Source organism: Diospyros lotus, chromosome 1 (assembly GCF_014633365.1).
Source record: "Diospyros lotus cultivar Yz01 chromosome 1, ASM1463336v1, whole genome shotgun sequence".
Classification (NCBI taxonomy): Eukaryota; Viridiplantae; Streptophyta; class Magnoliopsida; order Ericales; family Ebenaceae; genus Diospyros; species Diospyros lotus.
In genome coordinates this window covers 6,836,650-6,853,150 of record NC_068338.1, presented here as the reverse complement: position 1 = coordinate 6,853,150, position 16,501 = coordinate 6,836,650, and positions in this window count along the sequence as shown.

Sequence of the window (16,501 nt, the reverse complement as noted above, 5' to 3'; positions counted from 1 at the left end):
GTTGCTATCAATATTACACATATTGATTTTATGTACTAGCCATATTCAAAACATGGTGAAGATTGTGGTCGACATTAATTTTATTTTATGTGATTAATTGAATGATTTTGAAGTTATGTATTATATTTTAAATTTCATGTTAATTGTAAGGGTTGGTGTAGGTTTAGAGAAAAATATTATTTCCAAAAAAAGGGATTTTATTTTTTATTTTTGGCTACGAAATTGAATTTAATGATATGGTTTGTTAGTTGTATATAGAATTAATTATGAAAATTGTAGAAAAAAATTAATTTGCTACGAAAATTGGTATGTGAAAATTAATAATAATAAATTTGTTACGAAAATTTATTATGAAAATTGGTACAATTAGCTACGATTTGTTGTAGTTAAAAATAAGTTTTATTTCTACAATTTGACATTCGTAGTAAAAGCTATGTTATTTGCTACGAAAACTAACATCATCAACCATGAAAATCAGCATCATCACCTACGAAAATCGGTATAATTAGCTACGATATATGTCGTAGTATAAAATTAATGTTTTCTCTACGTTTATCGGATTGTAGCGAAAAGTATATTATTCTCTACGAAATTGTAAATCGTAGCTAAATACTATTAGCTACGAGGCTTTGGCTACGATTCAAGCTACGAATAAAATTTCGTAGCTGATTGTTTTTTGCTACGAAAATTAGATTTTTAACTACGAAAAATTTTGTAGAGAAAACCAAAATTTGTTGTAGTGCCACTAAGGTTTGAGGCATCAACCTATCAGCCCCCACCACACTAGTCCTCCATATGGCCATAGGTCCACTAGGTCTTGCATCACACAAGATATAACCACTACATGCCAATGTAACATAAAAATATTATCAAACATATTTACCAACTTGCAAGGCCACCTCCACATGGGGTCGTCCCTTACCTGGCTCGAAGCTTCATCCCTGCCTCGGCACAAATTCCAACCTGAATCTCAAGTTCCTCTAGGATCATTGCCTTCCTGATCGAACCTAGAGACAAACAGGCAAAACCCCACCATATCAAGCATTAATCAACGCCTTCGTTTTTGCTTACACCGCAAAATCATGCATCAACACTATCTCCAAGCAACACTAACCACGGCATATGTAACACCCCAAATTTCTTGAGCGTGTTATAACTTAGGATTTCAGGAATATATAATTTTTCATATAACAATAGCTGTCATACATCACACAATATCCCAAAAATCCAAATTTACACCTTCTCAGCTTAACAAACCCAATAATCGAATAGCTAAGACAGGCGTTAAAATCTTGAATGCGGAAGATAGATCGAACCTGATATGGTTCACAACCATAATACTTTATTTATCATAAAATTGTTCAAGACGTTTACAAAATGAATTACATGGACATCATCTCTCGCAAGATATAACTGAACGTCTTAAACATATCCAAGACATACATAGGTTCGCATATAAATGAAAATATTCTAAACATGCTATAGACAACAAATTAAACTTATTCTTCAGCTACCTCCTTTCCTTTAGAGCCGCTCGTCGAACCTGGAATGTTTGAATATTCCAGGGACATAGTCCAATTAGAAGATGAATCTTCTAGTGAGAAACTCCAAAAATAGTTTATATCGATGCATGATCAGGTATAAAATATATGAGAAAAACAACGAGAACTACTCCGAAGTGCCTCGTGAACACGTTAGCCTTCTCCAACGAGAGCTTTCTCAATGGCGCACGCATAGCGCCTCTCGGGAGGTCCCTAACCATGTCACTTTGGCCTGACTTCATAGCACTCATGCAGGCACCACATCCGTTGTTCCTTAAGCTCACGGTCTTCCCCACGAGAGCTTTCTCGATGGCGCACGCATAGCGCCTCTCGGGGGATATCCGACTTTTGCCCTCGGCCAACAATAGATAGGTACAACAGTATGGCCACACGAATTTTATAAATGCAACAGTTAAAAAGCCAATAGCATATAATTTTCAGAAAAATACATTTCGTATATGCATCATGATTTCACGTAAGAGAATAACAAGCGTTTATGTGTAAGAACTTCATGAAACACGTCTCATGCAATAGAAGTCTCCCATAAGAGAATAAAAAAATAGGATTTGGAGTATAGGAGTCTCACGGAGTCTCACCTTGTTGAGTTATCTCTTCGACGATATAATTTTACAGCAAACGGCCTAGGTTTCTGCAGAAAATATGTGTTTTGGTAAATGTAACCTCAAATATTTTTATATAGGGTTGAAGGGTATTAAAGTAGGGGCATAACTGAAAAATTTCATGTAAAAATGACCTCTCACGCGCCCAAATAAGGATGGACACGCGCCCCCACGCGCAGCCATTATCCGGCGCGTGTAACTCACGCGCAGACACCAGATTCCGAACAGCAACGTGTCGGTTTGGTATTTCGGTCATATCTCCATTGTTTTAACTCCGATTCGACCCCCGTTTGAACCTACGCGACCGTCTCTTCCCCCTCTACAAGATTATCAAAAAAAAATCGGACTTACCTTTCTTTTTTGCTGACTGATTTTGGCTAATTCCGGCGAAGACCCGCAACTCCGACGAGGCTCGTTCTTCACCGCTTTCTTCCCGCCTTCTTGCCGAACCTCCTTCTCTCTCTCTAATTAGAATTATACCCTCAAACATCAAATTTATCGAGATACTTAAAATCCCAGAATTATTAACTCAAAATTACTCAATATATACGATTTTTCGGAAGCCCCTTACCATCATTCGGTATTTTTAGGTTATAACTTAGCTTAACCGAAAACCATTTCTGATTTGATTTCTTTCAGTGCAATAAGTCTCACCTCGAGACGCTCGTTAAAATTATACCTTTGTCCTTAGGTATCTAAGCTCTAGGGCACTCCCTGCAACTGATTCGGTCACTTGTTGCCATTTCAAACATATTTTTCGATATTTTAACTCACTTATAATACGTGGCAATTTCACGAAAATATAGGGTGTTATAGCATACACCAGCTGTAACAACCCGCTCCCACTTACGGGCGCCACCGATAAATAATCGATCAGATTACTCACCCGACAACTACAATTGAAGGGTTGGACTATGTTTCAACAAGAACCGCCCTAGGTGGGAACTAGGCTTCGTCCTTCCCTTCGCTCCACTCAGGAATCGGTCCCAACTCAAATAAGAAAATCCAGCGGACCAAGACCCGAAACCTGAGTGAGCTTCACCTCTCTTCAGCTCACCCCATAGCAAGCCAGAGGTGACCCAGGCACAAAGCTAGCATGCAAACACTTCGCTGAGTATTGGGCATTTATGAGAACGTACCTTGCTGATCTTGACTCGGTCCGAAACTTGGCTTTACCGACTATGCCATCTTCAACAAGCAATCTCACAACCATTTATCACGCTATGATGATTACACAATTTAATAAATTTAAGCTCAATAACACAGACATTTACTCACAAGGGTATACATACACCACGCCCCCTGGCTACATACAAGCAATATTAAAAATACATAACTCGGGAAACTCAGCTAGTTGCCACAACGGCCCCCCGGCGCCATCCTTGCTTGCATCCAAACTTGCATCATCTACACATGAGGTAAAACCTCATGAGTCATAAAGACTCAGTAAGGGTGCAATGCATGTAAATATGAATATAATCATGTTTATGTATGCCAAATGCATGCAAATGAGGCTAGGCTCACACATCCTCACAACCCACTAAGGTTTGAGGCATCAACCTATCAGCCCCCACCACTAGTTCTCCATATGGCCATTGGTCCACTAGGTCTTGCATCACACGAGATATAACCACTACATGCCAATGCAACATAAAAACATTATCAGACATATTTACCAACTTGCGAGGCCACCTCCACATGGGGCCGTCCCTTACCTGGCTCGAAGCCTCTTCTCTGCCTCGGCACGAACTCCAACCTGAACCGCAAGTTCCTCTAGGATCACTGCCTTCCCGGTCGAACCTCGGACAATTCAGAAACAAAATTCAGAAACGACCACGCCGACGTTGCCTCCCGAGCTGCCGCTCGCGCCCAAAATTCCATCTTTTTGAGCTTTCGACAAGCTCTTCAAGCCCCAAACTAATTTCCAGAACTTTCCCTCATTTTCTAGAATTTTCAGCTATTTTTCCCAATTTTTTTCAGAATTTATTTTCCCTTTTTTTTTTTTTTTCTTTTCCTTCTTTTCCTTTCTTCTTCCCTGGCTTCCCGCGCGACACTATTCACCCTTCTTCTCCAACCTTCCCGCGCGCCTTTTTCCTTCCTCTCGGCCAACAGCCTCCGCACATGGCTGCGAGCCCCCCTTGCCAACGTCTCAGCCATCACCGGCCACCTCCTGTGACCTAAAAGCGAAATGGTAAGATCCTGGACTCGTGGTAGGGTAGATAACCAAGGTAAGGCCTAGCATGGGGACATGATTGTAAAAGTCGGAATGGGGTGAAGAATTGAAGAGGGGTTGCTCAGTGAAGAATTCCCTTGTATGGGTAAGAGACCCCTACTAGCGTGTGATATCGGCTAGTAAGTACCTTGTGTGCTTAAATGCAAAGAACTCCTGGTTGGGAGAAGGTTGTGGCCCGAGCATGGTTAAGCTCGAGGTGAGATTGTAATGGTGCGTGCATCGCCAGGCTCGAGTTGGACTCGGGTAATGTACGTACGGTTGAATGGTGTAATTACCTGGCATGGTGTTAGGTATGTGGATTTTGCGTAATCATATCGAAAATGAGGGTTGGCTGGTCAAGGTAGAAGACCATGTATGAAATGGTCGAAGTTGGCAAGGTGGGCTAAATAGGTGCTTCCCATGTAGTGTAGCACGATAAGTCGATCGGTAATGAGAGGTTGCCATGAGGATCAACTTAGGCTATGCGTGGGTGTGATAATGGCGGTATGCCATGATGAATAGATGTCAGAGTGTCTTGTGGGCACTAAAAGAGACATTGCGGTGGATGATCAGTGCTAAAACGTTGCTGGTTGGACCAGCGTAAAATCGTGGCCATGTGATTTGGCAGTGTGAAACGTTGCTGTGTGTGATCGGCGTAAAACCGTGGTAGACTGATCAGTGAAGCAATGTCAGTGAGAGTTGTTTGATTGATGGAAAATGGGAAGTGGACAGCAAAGTGATGCTTCGCGGTAGAGAAAATCCATCTGTAGATGGATAGCGTTGCAATAAAGCGATACCAGCGACCAAAGGTGCGGCTTGGCTGGAGGCCAAAGCGGTATTCGATCGGTGAATGTCCTCGAGAGTCGGAGGATCAAAAGCCTAAAGCAAAGCCTTGAGGTAGGTGTAACCCAAGGTAAATGTGAGAAATGAATAGGCTATGAGGTTCTCGAGCACAAGAATTTGCCATGTAGCCTGAGAATGCGATTATCTTAGGCAGAAGATTATGGTAAGGTGAATTTCGAGGACGAAATTCTCTTAAGGAGGGTGGAATGTAACACCCGGTGTAACCGGTGTTAGGAGAACAGAAAAGGAAGTAAGAAAAATTCCAAAAATGCCCTTGAGAAGGTGTTGAATCCTTGAGATAAGGGTGCCCTATGAGAGGGACATTTTGGTAAATTGGATGGCAAAGTCCAATAAAAGGGTAATTTGGTACATTGGAGATAATTCCAAGGTGGAATTGAATATGGAAGTGAATTAGTTCCCATTTTGCATTATGTGGAAATAAATGGGATTGAAAATTCACAAAGGATGTTTTGGTAATTTTGGAGAGAAATTTCATAAAGGAATTAATTATGAGAAAAGGAGGAAATTAATTATGGGAGTGGAAATAATTAATTGGTAAATTATGATTATAATTAATGGATGGGTGAGATGGAAGACTTGGAAGCCAAGTTTGTGTCTTAGAGTGACACTTGGCATGGTCTTATTCAAGCAAAATTAAAGGATTTAAATAAACCAAAAAGAATGGAAAAGATGAGCCATTTAGCCCATGTGAGTGTAATGATTTGTTGCAATAAAAAGAAATTGCAAATGAAAAGAAAATGGTCAAGCATTAATGGGGGGAAATGGGAGATTAAAATAAATGAGAAAGAAAAGCATTTATGTCTCTCCAAGTTGTCTTTCATATTTAATGTGGTGAAATTAGTCCCAATTAAATAAATGAGAAATGGGATATTTATGGGATTTGAAGACTTGATCCAATGGTGGAAAATTAGTCTTGAAATTGGAATTTATCTAATGGTAGAGATTTAAGGCTTTATGTTGGCATGGATTGCCAAATGGGATGTAAGGATCCAATAGAAGAATGAAATGGATGGTGGAGATTGGATCTCCAAAGAAGTCCATGGCTAGGATTCATTCTTGAGAAACACATGGATTGTGTTAATTTGGATGGTGGGGATTTAGTCTTCCAAAATGCATCAAGGGTTGAGATTAAAGAAGACTAAGGGCTATGGATTGTGCTTCTTCCAATGGTCAAGATTTATTCTCAAAAAGTAAAGGAGAAATGAAAGGTTAGGATCAAGTCTTGCAATTGGGAATATCAAGGCTAGGAAAATAAATCAAAAAGAAAAGAGAAATGAAAGTGTATAAAAAGGGAAGTGGACGTTCAAGCTCAAGTTTTTCCATTTGAAGAGTCTTGAGAAAGAAAAGAGAGGAAGATGGAGGAAGTCTTCCCTTTAGCCATTTGAAGGAAATAAAGAGAAATGAAGAAGAGAGAAAGAAGAAGAAAAAGGAGAAGAAGAAATCCAAGAAGCCTAGAGGTAAGGGTTTCATAATTTTCTTGTATCTCTCATTTTTAAAGGATTTCTTTATAATCCTAGGCTTGTTTTTCATGTAAGGAGTTTGAGGAAATTAAAGGAAGTGATTTTGGAGGCTTGAAGTTGTTGGAAACTTGAAGATCCATGGAGTATGAGGTAAGGGGAAAGCCCCAAGTGGATGGAGGCTAGCATGACTCTTGTATGCATTTTAACATTTTTGTGCTCGCTTTGCATATGCTTGTGTGCATGAGACTCATGGCCATGAAATTGTGTGTTGGGATGGGTATGTTGAAGCCTTTAACCTTGAGGGTTGAGGTATTGGAACCCTAGGCACTTGCATATGGCATTAGCATCTATGTTGTTAATTTCCATACTTTATGTCATTGCACCCTTATTGAGCTCTTGGAGCTCATGAGGTTATTTGACCTCTTGTAGGTATTGAAGCATGCTATGGAAGGGTTTGGCAAGAGAAAGAAGCTTGAGCATGAAGACATTGAATATTTTTCTCAAATGGTGTAATTTATGCTTAAGTTGTATATGCTTTATGTAAGGGTTTCTTAAGCCCAAAGTGTATATTTGGAGTGTATATTCCTTGAAGGGTTGATTTTTTTTTAGTGAATGAGATTGAGGCTTATGGCATGTTGAAGCCTAGGCAAAAACTTCACTTTGGTATGATATGTTGTGTATTCATCAAGAGGTGGATTAAGCCTTAATTATGGAGAATTAGAGGCAAACCAAGATAAATGTGAAGTTTATTTGTTTAAGTTAAATTCTGGAAAATTTGGGGTTTTATAGCCCAAGGAAAAAAAAAAAAAAAAGGAGTAAAGGAGTGAAAGGGGGTAGCTGCAGGCTGCTGGAAGCAGCAGCCTGCAGCCCGCGCGCAGGCAGGCGCGCAGCCGCGCGCACGGGCAGGCGGCCGCGTCCGGGCGACCGTGCCAGCGCGCGGGCACGCGCGGGCGCGGCTAGGCCGCGCGGCTAGCGCCTAGCGGGGCCCCGGGCGAGCCAGCGGGCCCCCGGGCGAGCCAGCGGGCCCCGCCGGCCAATTTTTTAAAAAAATCGGAATTTTTGGGAGAAATTGGGGCATTTCTAAATCGATTTTGGGCCCCGGAGGAATTTTCAAAATAAATGGATTTTCGGGCCTTTGGAGAAAATGCCGAAAATTTAAAAATTTGAAAATGATGAGTTTATCCTCCAAAATTGGTGATCCATCAATGGATTGGTTTAAATGGTGATTTTTGGAGCCCGGTAAAATTCTTCAATGAAAAAGAATTAAATAAAATGAGAAAATGGCGATTGGGCGCCTGAAGGAGATTTTCTTTATATCCAATGCGGTGTGGCTAAAGCCCAATTTTGCTAGTGAATCCTGGGATTCAGCGAAGGGAAGGACGAGCCTAGTTCCCACCTAGGGCGTTTCGTCTTGAAACACGATTCACCCTCCGCTAAGGCCGGGCAGGTGGACAATTCGGGTGATTGTTCACGAGTAACACCCGTAAGTGGGAGCGGCGCGTTACACCAGCCGTCAATAAATTCCAAACAACCCTGACCCAGGGTTTAATCCAACAATTAAATTACTCTACACAATTTAATATCTCACATAAAGGAAATATTTTGAAAAGAATTAATTAACTCACCTCAGTTAATCTGGAAGAGAAAATCGGCTAATCGCCCAGATTGGCATCGCCTACTAGACCGCCATAATGCCCTCGGATTCCCATATCGAACCTCCGACCCACTCCTCGAGCCCCAAATTAATTTCCAAGACTTTTCCCATATTTTTCCTTATTTTCCAGAATTTATTTTCCTTTTTTTTTTATTTTTCTTTCCTTCTTTTCCTTTCTTCTTCCCTGGCTTCCCGCGCGCGCACTGTGCTTCTTCTTCTTCCCCGCGCACGGCCACCTGCTCCTTCTTCTTCTTCACCCACGGCAGCCTCCAACCATCGCCTTCCAGCTTCACCGGCCGCTGTTTCCCGTGCCATCACCGCCGGCCACGCTACACCGGTTGGCCGCCACTACCAGGAGCCATTGCTGCAAGCAGCAGCGCGAGCACCCCTGCGCTGCCATGGCCGATCACGGCTGCTCGCTCTGACCCGCTGCTACCTTTGGCCACTGCTCGCACGACCTCACCGGCCATCTTCGACCCTCATTGGCCGGCCCTCGCTGCTTCCCTCGTCTCTCCGAGCTCTTGCAACCGCGACCATGGCCGCGGCTTTTTCAAGCCGTCGTTGCTTCCATGGCCGCCTCTGCATCACGCAGCCTCTAACCGGCCATCTCTCCATCTCTCGATCTCCCCCACTCTCTCGATCTCTCGCGGTAAAGCTCTCTCCCGAGCTCTCTTTCTATGCACGCGGATGGCCTTCTCGGCCATGCTATCTCTCTGTTTTTAATTTACAGAGACAACTTGGGAGGAAGCTTCCTCTCCCTTATACACGAGCACAAAACAGTAGAACATATATATACTACCAAATTAAATCCCTTTATTTTCCTCTTTCAGATTCAAAATATGAGGGGCAACATTTAGGAAGCTTCAAGGAAGCTTCCTCTCCCGCGCACACACGGATATACATATATATAATACATAAATTATATTATTTCTCCTAATTTCACATTAATCCCACTTAAGGAATTTAATAATTACACTTAGGGATTTTCTATAATTGCTCTTGGACCCTCCTAAGACTTTAAATTATACCACCAAGCTACAACAAATCTCGATTTATCAAAATTATTAATCGACCACTACTCGGGAGTACCGACCTCGTCCCTGAACCTGCACGGGACCTTTATTCGACCCGAAAACACTTAAGGGTTGCCTTACTCAGAAAACTGAACCACCTCTAGGGTCCCCTCTAACTATTCAGTATTGGCACCCACTCGTGTTTATATAGAATTTATTCTGAAAATTATTCCCGATCGGACAGCTTCCAATGTCACTATCCTCATCTCGAGACTGTCATCTATCCCTTGCCCTCTTCCCTGGACATCCAAGTCCCGAGGCACTCTCGACTGCTAATTCGACAATTTTATTAATTAATTTCTCGAGATTGACCCTTAGTCTTCTCGAACCACCCGAGGTCCTGACAAAATAATCAAAAGTTATTTATTCTCAATACCATGTAATAGCGGGTATTATAAGTATCTCGATAAATTTGATGTTTGAGGGTGTAATTGTAATTAAAAAATTATCCAAATGAAATAAGGATGAAATTAAGAACTTATGTGGTAAAAGATTGAAGTTGAGGACTTGAAATAAGGGCCAAATTGTTATTTGAAAGAAGTTTGGGGTTTTAGCTTGGATTCCAAAAGTTAAATTCATTCTAGTTTTGGATTTCAAAAGCCACTCAATTATGGCTTTGAGTCTTTGGAGTCCATGGCTAAGATTTTGACAAGTGGCATAATGTGATTGGTTGGAGAAATCTATAAAAAGGCACCATGTGTTCTTCTCAAATTATTCCAACCAAGTTTGAGGAGTGAAGCACTCCAAGAGGAGGAGCTTTCTCTAGAGAGAGAGAAGGGAGTTCGGTAAGAAGGCGGGGAGAAAGTGGGTAAGAAGCGGCGAAGAATGAGCCTCGTTGGAGTTGCGGGTCTTTGCCAAAATCAGTCAGAAAAAAGCGAGATAAGTCGCTTTTTTTTATAATCTTGTAGAGGGGGAAGAGATGGTCGCGTTGGTTCAAACGAGGGTCGAATCGGAGTTAAAATGAGGAAGTTATGGCTGAAATACCAACTCGAGGCGAAGCAGTCCGAGACTGCTGTGCAGCGCGTGAGATACACGCGCCGAATAATAGCTGCGCGTGAGGGCGCGTGGCTAGCCTTCTTGGGGCACGTGAGGGCGCGTGAAGGGTCCTTTTTTCTTAAAAGTTTCCAGTTATACCCCTAATTTAATAACCTTCAACCTTATGTAAAAATATTTAAGGTTAAGTTTACTAAAATGCATGTTTTCTGTAGAAACCTAGGCCGTTTGCTGTGAAATTATACCATGAAAAAGATAAACCAAGAAGGTGAGACTCCTATACTCCAAATCCTATTTTTTATTCTCTTATGAGAGACTTCTATTGCATGAGACGTGTTTCGTTAAGTTCTTATACATAAACGCTTGTTATTCTCTTACGTGAAATTATGTTGCATATATGAAATGTATTTTTCTGAAAAATATATGCTATTGGCTTTTTAACTATTGCATTTATAAAATTCGTGTGGCCATACTGTTATACCTATTTGTTGTTAGTCGAGGGCAAAAGTCGGATATCCCCCGAGAGGCACTATGCATGCGCCATTGAGAAAGCTCTGGTGGGAAAGACCGTGAGCCTAAGGAATAATGAATGCGGTGCTTGCATGAGTGCTATGAGGTCGGGCCGAAGTGACATGGTTAGGGACATCCCGAGAGGCGCTATGCATGCGTCATTGAGAAATCTCTCGTTGGAGGAGGTTAACGTGTTCACGAGACACTTCGAGTAGTTCTCCTTGTCTTCTCATACATTTTATACCTGATCATGCATCGATATAAACTGTTTTTGGAGTTTCTCACTAGAAGATTCATCTTCTAATTGGACTATGTCCTTGGAATATTCAAACGTTCCAGGTTCGACGTGCGGCTCTAAGGGAAAGGAGGTAGCTGAAGAATAAGTTTAATTTGCTATCTATAGCATGTTTAGAATATTTTCATTTATATGCGAACCTATGTATGTCTTGGATATGTTTAAGACGTTCAGTTATATCTTGCGAGAGATGATGTCCATGTAATTCACTTTGTAAACGTCTTGAACAATTTTATGATAAATAAAGTATTATGGTTGTGAACCATATCAGGTTCGATCTAGCTTCTGCATTCAAGATTTTAACGCCTGTCTTAGCTATTCGATTATTGGGTTTGTTAAGCTGAGAAGGTGTAAATTTGGATTTTTGGGATATTGTGTGATGTATGACAGCTATTGTGATATGAAAAATTTTTATATTCCTGAAATCCTAAGTTATAACACGCTCAAGAAATTTGGGGTGTTACAGTGGGGGTCTACTCAGCATTGCCGAGTGGTTTCTTCCCCACTCGGCGCAACCGAGTGGGGGTCTACTCGGCATGACCAAGTGGTGGGGGTCACTCGGTCATATCGAGTGGCCCTTTCCCCAACTCGGCCTAACTGAGTGGGGGTCACTCGGCCATGCCGAGTGACCTTTCGGGATTGACGATTCAGCCGAATGGCCCTCGTCTAGCCAGCCAAATGGGCCCCAAAATTCCCGGATTGGGCCACGAGAATCTCGCCGAAAATACCGCAAGGCCTCTCTCTCTCCTCCACTATAAATATGAGACCCCACCTTCTTTTCAAGGTACGCATTCTTGAGTATTTGAAGTACAATTTCTCATTTTCTCTTGAGATCTAACTCAAGCATCGGAGGGTTTGCGCGAGGACCCCCACCCGCGTCCTAACGGTGCTCTCTTTTTGTAGGCCACTCGTCACCAAGGCCACTCGTCATCAAGGCCACTCGTCACCAAGCCCACTCGTCATCTTCAAGGCCACTCGATCATCAAGGCCACTCGGTCATTTTAGGCCACCAGATCATTTTAGGCCACCAGATCATTTTGGGCCACCAGATCATCAGCTCTATCAAATTACCATATCTGAACCTTTACCAGATCCAATTGTTTGTCAAGATTCTCATTAGCAAAGACACGACTACCAAGACTCTTGCGTCTATCCGCAATTAAAAATAGATTGTTGTATTTTGGCAACAACAATTGGCGCCATCTGTGGGAAACGAAAGACGAAAAGTCAACTTAAGAATGGCAAATACCCGTGGACACCGTCGAACTCTCTCTCAAGGCATTGAAACATGCCCGCCACCACAGAACTCTCAACAACAAGGAGCTCCTCCTCTCCCTCATAATGCTCAAACACAAGGGGGTGACCGTTTCGTTTCTCCAAACTGACAGATGGGGAATCAACCAATCCCACCTCCACCTAACATCGGCTCAGGATCACTCCCTACTGATCAAGCGGGGATGTAACACCCCAAATTTCTTGAGCGTGTTATAACTTAGGATTTCGGGAATATAAAAATTTTTCATATCACAATAGCTGTCATACATCATGCAATATCCCAAAAACCCTAATTTTCACCTTCTCAGCTTAACAAACCCAATAATCGAATAGCTAAGACAGGCGTTAAAATCTAGAATGCGGAAGCTAGATCGAACCTGATATGGTTCTCAACCATAATACTTTATTTATCATAAAATTGTTCAAGACGTCTACAAAATATATTACATGGACATCATCAAGTGATAATTGAACATCTTAAACATATCCAAAATTACATAGGTTTGCATATAAACAAAAATATGCTAAACATGATACAGACAGCAGATTAAACTTATTCTTCAACTACCTCATTTCCCTTAGAGCCGCTCGTTGAACCTGGAACGTTTGAATATTCCAGGGACATAGTCCAATTAGAAGATGAATCTTCTAGTGAGAAACTCCAAAAACAGTTTATATCGATGCATGATCAAGTATAAAATGTATGAGAAGACAAGGAGAACTACTCCGAAGTGCCTCGTGAACACGTCAGCCTCCTCCAACAAGATCTTTCTCAATGGCGCACGCATAGCGCCTCTTGGGAGGTCCCTAACCATGTCGTTTCGGCCTGACCTCATAGAACTCATGCAAGCACCACATCCGTTGTTCCTTAGACTCACGGTCTTTCCCACAAGAGCTTTCTCAATGGCGCACGCATAGCGCTTCTCGGGGGATATCCGACTTTTTCCCTCGGTCAACAACAAATAGGTACAACAGTATGGCCACACGAATTTTATAAATGCGACAGTTAAAAAGCCAATAACATATATTTTTCCGATAAATACATTTCATATATGCAACATGATTTCACGTAAGAGAATAAATAGAGTTTACGAACGAGAACTTCACAAAACACGTCTCATGCAATAGAAGTCTCTCATAAGAGAATAAAAAATAGGATTTGGAGTATAGGAGTCTCACCTTGTTGGTTTATCTTTTCGACGGTATAATTTCACAGCAAACGGCCTAGGTTTCTGCAAAAAACATGCGTTTCGGTAAACCTAACCTTGACTATTTTTATATAAGGTTGAAGGGAATTAAAGTAGGGGCATAACTGAAAAATTTGAAGACAAATAGGCCCCTCACGCGCCCTCACGAGCAGCCATTATCCGGCGCGTGTATCTCACGCGCTGCACAACAGTCTCGGACTGCTTCGCCTCGGGTTGGTATTTCGGCCATAACTCCCTCATTTTAACTCCGATTCGACCACCGTTTGAACCTACGCGACCCTATCTTCCCTCTCTATAAGATCATAAAAAAATGGGACTTACCTCGCTTTTTTTCTGACTGATTTTGGCAAATTCCGACGAAGGATTGTAACTCCGACGAGGCTCGTTCTCCGCCACTTTCTTCCCGCCTCCTTGCCGAACTTCCTTCTCTCTCTCTAGAGAAAGATCCTCCTCTTAGAGTGCCTCAACTCTCAAAGTTATTTGGAATGATTTGAGAACAACCCATGGTGTCTTTTTATAGATTTCTCCAACCAATCACATTGTGCCACTTGTCACAATCTTAGCCATGGACTCCAAAGACTCAAACCTATAATTGAATGGCTTTTGAAATCCAAAGCTAGAATGAATTCAACTTTTGAAATCCAAGCTAAAACCCCAAACTTCTTTCAAATAACACTTTGGCTCTTATTTCAAGTCCTCAACTTCAATATTTTACTACATAAGCTCTTAATTTTATTCTTATTTCATTTGAATAATTCTCTAATTACAATTACACCCTCAAACATCAAATTTATCGAGATACTTAAAATCCCAAAATTAATAACTCAAAATTGTTGAGTTCTAACCTAGTCAAGAGGGGGGGTGAATTGACACCTTTTAAAAATTCTAATGCAAAACTTATGCACATATATATATGAGAAAACAAATTTAATATAAAAACCAAAATTGTAGTTGAGAGTACGGGAGCACTTAAATACTAGATGGATAATATGATATCCGCCAGCTGTGCTAGTATGTGCTTAGATCCAATATACTCTTCAAATTACAACTTGGTGAAAACATGTGATTTGAATGCACACAATAACAAGACTTTAAATAAAGAATGATCAGTTAAAGCAAAATAGAATATAATACCAAAAACAAATAAGTATAATCAAGCAAGAATAAGTAAAGAGTGAAGAGAAGAAGAACACAGCGATGTATAGTGGTTCGGCCCTTATGGCTTACATCCACTACCTAAGGATTTCCTTCCTTAGGATTTTCAACCAAATCCACTATATGAAACTTTTGATACAACCACTGAAGCCTTCACTTGGCTTCACCACCACCAAACTATTTCTGGAGTCTCACACTCACTGGTTTGGATTTTGTATGCTCTTTACAAGATACAAGAATAGTAGAGATTGAGAAATAGGGTTCTCTCAAAAATAATACAATGAAGTGTAGAGAACTCTCTTAGTTTTCTCTCAAGAAGATAGAGGAAAAGAAAGACTTAGAGAGAATGAAAATCTTGACTAATGATGTAGAAAATAATAGGGCTTCCAAAAGTTGTTCCAAAGCCTTCAAGGGACCCTTTTATATAGTGCTAGAGTAGGCTTTCCTTGATCAATCTCAGCCCTCCATGTGGCAAGTCTTCAAGCCAATCTCATCCTTTCATTTTGAATTCTTGATTTACCTTCCATAATCAGCTAACTTGATTGATCTTCAAGACCTTTGAATTTTGTAGATCTCCAATCAGCCTTGAATGAGCAAATCAATTCCAATAATGCATGGCTGATTTCAAGGATTAAAAAATATCATCCAAACCCTTCATAATTCTTGCAAAATCGAAATTAAATAACAAATGATCAATTCTGACTTCTAGTTGATCTTCAAACTCCTTTGATTGTGCAATTGGCCCCTTAGCTTCCATAATAAGCATAGCTAATTTGAAATTTGAATTTAAACCTCCAAATGGTGTAAAATCCTTCCAACTATTCTCAAATAATGAAGCAAATTTGTCCAATAATGAAGATATCAATTATAACTTCAAAGGCCCTTAATTGATCAAGTTTCCATACTAAAAATGTTGACAACAAGAAGAGAATCAATTTGTGTAGCTGAATATATGCAAGATATCCTTAGAATATTCTCCCATAATGAAGATATCAATTAGCTATAATGAGGATATCAATTAGTCATAATGAGTAGGATAATTGATTCCATGATTTGAGTAGAGGAACCTTTTAATGAGATAGAATCAGTAATAAGGGAAAGTAATATCAATCAATGTTTAACTTTCAAACCTTAATTTCCTCCATTAATGTTAAATAATAGGGCTGAATCTTTAACTTTTCCATTTGAATGCAATTAAAAAATTCTTCCATATTTAACTAAGTAAAGAAGCTTCTAAGAACCTTTAAATTTACTCCATGATTCTCTTACCATATTTAGACCAACGAGAAGATGTAACCTTGATGAGTGTGCTCTGATTGATGCTCAAAAATGTTAAAATTTTATTATATTTATACCCCTAGTTTAATCTTAAAATTAGTTTTAATTGAATATTTATATGCAATTTGTGGTTATATGCAGGTTTAAAAAATTAATATAAAAATATATATAATATATAAAAAAAATAGTAATAATAAAATAAATATAATATAATATATATAATATATATATAAATATAATACCTATATAAATATAAAACATATATATATGTCATATAAGTGCATGCGTGAAGCATATATATAATATAATATATAAGCATATAATATATCATATAATATATATAACATTATAACATATTATAAT